Consider the following 5,892-nt stretch of genomic DNA (forward strand, 5'->3'; position numbering starts at 1 on the left):
ATATATATATATATTACTCTAGGTATGATATTCGTATTGAATCTCGATTAAATTTGAATTGATAGATTGCAGAATTCGTTCCCTTTTTATCTAATTGATGAGAAAAGGTTTAGAACACGAGAAAAGATAAAATTACTTATTTTTTACTTTTTAGTCTAATAAAAAAATATAATTATATATATTTCATACCTCATTTTGCAACTTATAATAATCACAACGTCTAAATTATGAATCTATCGTTATAAGAAAAAATAATAATAATATAAAAGTGGAGACAAGAAATTTTGTTTTCACGGTGTCACACCAGAAAAAAAAACCTGAATGAATTAAATATATTTTTGTGTAAGGTGTGTTAGATTTATTTTAGATTCTCTCTGCCATCAAAGCCTCCATTTTTATTTATGAATTATGTCATAAAAAATATTATCCTTTTTAAAATGTCACTAACCTGTAACTATTGTATGCATTTTATATTACAAACTGTTACAATGGAGCACTTAGCATGATAAAAAATTTTTAAAAAAAGGTATTTATGTTATAAATTATGGAAATGTTTATGTACGTATTTTTAAGTGATTATAATATAGATAAGTCAATTATTTAAAATATGTAACCTCCTTATTTGATTATACAGATTAATTTTGACAAGTTGTAAAACTCAAAACATATTTTAATTAATTTTGATACATAAAGGGCGATCGAATATACATACAAAAATAAACTTTGTAAAAATTTAAGTCGAAAGTATTTAATAAGAACACTTTAAAATGTATTTAAGTGCTCAATTAAATTAAATCATAATATGAATGACTTTGTAAAATTCATTGACGAGTTTAAGTGTTTGTTGATGTGTTTAACCTAATTTTATTATGTAAAATTTATTGAACTTTATAATAAGATTTTTTTTTTTTAAAAAAAAACAACACTGTACCTGAAGTTTGATCCATTTGTCCGTACAGACAACTACAAGGTTTACTAGCTAGTTACTTTCTCTATTTCTACTTTAATGTCAGAAAAATAAAAGTATTTTTTCCCACACGATTTTCGATACTTATTTGCAGTGTAACCTGATTAATTTAAATTTACGTAAAAAATTAAGAATGAAATATTCTTCATATAAAATGAATTTACCATCATAATTCAAATACGAGGCTTTTAATTAAGGAAAAATTACAGAAATCCCACCTTTTAGTTTACTTATTACCATTATCCACTATAAGTTTTACAAATTTCCAAAATCCCTCATTTTCGCGCATCAGATTAGTGTATCTCGCGCATCAGATTAATGTATCAGCACTTATATTATTGTATCTCGCGCATCAGATTAGTGTATCATGTATAAAATGTACATCAGATTAGTGTATCATGTATAAAATGTACATCAGATTAGTGTATCATGTATAAAATGTACATCAGATTAGTGTATCATGTATAAAATGTACATCAGATTAGTGTATCATGTATAAAATGTACATCAGATTAGTGTATCATGTATAAAATGTACATCAGATTAGTGTATCATGTATAAAATGTACATCAGATTAGTGTATCATGTATAAAATGTACATCAGATTAGTGTATCATGTATAAAATGTAATGTATCTTACTTAACGATTAGTGTATCTCGCGCATCAGATTAATGTATCAGCGGTTATATTATTGTATCTGTTTGAGGGATTTCTATAATTATAAACTTTTAAGGGATAGATTGTAATTTTACCTTAAAAGTATGTGATTTCTATAATTTGCCCAGTTGGTCTGTATATATAAGACTAAGAGATCCAAATCTAATGTAACCTAGCATATACATAGGAGGAACAATTTAATAAATAACAATAATTTGTATTATTTAGTATGATTATTAAATGGACAAAGTGGTCATATCCTATGACCTCATAATTTATGAGGTAGAAAACATTTGATCGTAGTCACTCAACTATAATAACTATACGTGTTATTAGAAGTAAAATCAAAATTTTAATCTTATATAATTTAAATTTTAGAATGATAAATTCAAATCATGATAATTAAAATTTTAAAGTTATAAATATATTATTTAAATAAAATTACTGAATTTGATCCACCCTATTTCTGAACATCTAGCTTTGCTCTTACAAATTCTCACTTTAATATAGTTGGTGTGTGTATATAGTCTAAGAGATTAATATTAAATAACAACAATTTGTATTATTTATCATGACTATTAAATGGAGGAAGTGGTCATCGCCTATGAAATCATTATTTATGAGGTAGATAGGCCTCAAATGGTAATCACTAAACTGTAATAACTATACACATTTTTGAGGCATAATCAGAATTTTAAATTTAATAAATTTTGAATTATAAATTGACAAATTCAAATCATATTAATTGAATTTTAAAATTTTTAAATATATATTATTTAAATAAAAAGTATTGAGTTTAATCAAATATAGATTTTTAAACTTGTAGCTCCACTCATGTATCCTTATTTTATAATTTAATATAAATAGCGAATATAAATAAAGATTTTTGAATTTATGGTCCTCAAGGGTTTAGGGGATGCCAAAAAGTCATTATTGGGTTGCATGGAATTTAAATAGGTAAGGTCCTAAAGGGGCTAAAGTGAGAGAGTGGGGACTATAGGGTACTTAAAGATCAATAAATACACCATTTTGTGTTGTATTTTTCATGATATAAAGTTTATGGGAATTTAGTAGGGTTACCTTCACGTGGGAAGCACGTGGACTTGCTGGAAGAATAATTTGTTAATTATATATATTTAATAAAATATATACTTCATTCGTTTCAATTTGTTTGATATATTTTTTCATTTTAGTTTGTTTATAAAAAGAATGACTCTTTTCTTCTTCTTTTTTAACAATTTTTATATTTCAACTTTTCACCTGACATGTTTAAGAACAAAAGATAGGACGATTTGATACATTTAACATATTTTTATTTTAAATATAAAATATAATTTTTTTTCTTCTTAAATTTCGTGTCCAATCAAAATACGTCAAATTGAACAAATTGAAATGTAGTAGTATAGGTGGGCTAAAGTCAAGTTAAGCATTTCGATTGCTCACCAACCCACCCCCCTACTTACTATCTATAAGAGTGTGGACATGGCTTTTATTTTATTTTATTTTAAAAAAAAATATTCCTATTTTGTTTTATTTTATGTGAAGATGTTATTATTTGAAGAGTTAGATATTTTTTATTATAATATTTTAAAAGTAGTTTAAATTGTTAGCTATGTTAATTTATGATATTATCCGTGTAATTTTTAAATATGTATATTTTTTTTAAAAAAGAAGTAAAGTATTTATACTTAAAATTAAACGTTTTGATCCTTATATTTAAGATTTTCTTATATAAATTTGAACAAAGAGAGTATTATTTAGTTCGAGGGAGAGACAAATTAGGAGTGGAATATTATATAGTCAGATTCAACTTTTACCACATAACGAAAGATGAAATTCGTAAGGGGTAAAACTTATCTCCATAGGTGTTTACATCAATTTTTGTAAATTTTACTACTTTTTTAAATCTATTTTACTTGTCATTTTGTTTTTTTGCATGTTTATTGTGGAAACATTAATCAAAAACAATTTAAATAAATTATCCTTATTTATTATTTTATCTCATTTAAATATTATACTTTTTCAGCATATTAATCATTCTTTATATTGAGCAAAACTAAAGAGGAAAAACTAATAATTGATTAAATTTTAATTTTCTAAAACAACAATTATTTTTGAAATATTTGTTTTTACTAAGTAATCACGACAATTAAAATGGATCAGAGGGAGTACACTTATATGATTTAATGAGGCAAGGGTGCAGAGCCAGCCGCATCTCTTTTCATCCTTATTAGTAGTAGTATTTAATAACTGCGTAGTTTCTTATTTTTCAATGCATTTTACTATATTTTATTTCATTTACTTTGTATCTAAAAAAAAATTCTTATATAATTTTACTTTGAATAACTTCTCGTTTCAGCTAAGAGTTCATCGAAAATAATCTCTCTATTTTACAAAAATAAGTATAAGATTTGCATATAATTTTATCCTTCGCAAATCTCACTTACAAAATACCTTTTCATACCATATATATTAGGACTACTTGATTATTTAATTATAAGTTCTCTTGATATTTCTTATCATATATTTTGGGTCTACTTAATTATTAATTTTCCATAATCTTCTTACCATATATTTTCCTCTTACTTTTACCATATATTTTAGGATTTATTAATTATTAATTTTCCTAATACTTCTTATCATATATTTTCCTCTTACCATATATTTTAGAACTCCTTGATTTCTTAATTATTAATTCTCATAATATTTCTTATTATACATTTTAGGACTACTTAATTATTAAAAAATCTAATACTTCTTACCATATTTTTTCATTTGATCTTACCGTACATTTTAGGACTCCTTGATTCCTTAATTATTAATTCTCTAAGTATTTATTATCATTTATTTTGAGATTCCTTAATTATTAATTTTACTAATACTTCTTAGAGCTAGCAGCTTTCACATATAGCAAACACAAAAATATATTTGTATGCTATAACTATAGTTTGCATAATTGCGCTCCACAACAAACTTTATGTTTGCTATGACTATTAATGTATATTTCGCTATACACACATACAAAAGAAGCAATTGGATAATCTGTTTCGGTATACATATACAAAAGAATCAATTACAATCTGTGTTTGTATAAAGCGAGAAAAGAGAAAAAGACAAAAGAAAACTGAGCAGGGAAAGATCTGTATTTGTATAATCATAAGTGTATAGGACCAAAATATATGTATTTGTATTTGTATATACAATTTTCTCTCGCTTTATACAAACACAAACGCAATGTATACATTTGTGTTTGTATAAAGTGAGAGAGGCGAGTGAGAGTGGCAAGCGAGATCTGGGAGAGGGGAATGAAAATATATGTATACATATAATTTTCTCTTCGCTTTATACAAACACAAACACATTTTATACATTTGCGTTTGTATAAAAGCAAGATAGGCGAAGGAGAGACTGCCGAGAGTAGCGAGCGAGATTCACCAGGGAGAGAGGCGAAATAGCAACAGTTTGCTACAGAGTACAATTAAATCAAACTGTGGTTATGACATTTAATTTAAATTAATAATTTGCTATTATATACAATTTTCCCTACTTCTTATCATATATCTTCTCTTCCACTTACCATATATTTTAGGACTACTTAGTTATTAAATTTCCTAGTACGTACTTCTTACAATATATTTTCCTATTCATCTTACCATATATTTTAGAGAAATTGGGACAACCCAATAGTTTCTTGGCCCAATACCATGAAAAGTTGAATCCCAATTATGTAAGGATGTTTATATAAAGGAAAATTTATACAACTAGGCAAACATAAACTTTATACTTATTCCTTAAAATTCTATTTTAAAATAGGGTTAATTACTCCAAAAGAACATTCGACGGACTTAATTATAAAATAAAAAACTAGTAATTTTCTTCGTCCTTCTTCTTCGCATTTGTCGTCTTCTTCTCTTTTATATCAAAAGACCAGACACATCGAGAGGATTTCATATCTAAATTTTGAGACTGTTTCGAGGTGCTTTTAAGTTGATCAAGATTGAATAGTCAGTGTATACTTCATGTATACTCAAAATACACTTCATATATAATTAATCTATATTCAGTAATTTGAGTATATCATAATGTATAGTCAGTGTATATTTTTCATGACTTTTGGCAAACTATATTATATAGTCAATGTATACTTCCTATGACTTTTGGCTAATTTTTTTTTATATAAATAAAATGTAGCTATATTTGTTGTAAACTAATTATTTTATTGTATATATATATATATATATATATATATATATATATATATATATAT

Source organism: Solanum tuberosum, unplaced genomic scaffold (genome assembly GCF_000226075.1).
Source record: "Solanum tuberosum cultivar DM 1-3 516 R44 unplaced genomic scaffold, SolTub_3.0 scf00017, whole genome shotgun sequence".
NCBI lineage: Eukaryota > Viridiplantae > Streptophyta > Magnoliopsida > Solanales > Solanaceae > Solanum > Solanum tuberosum.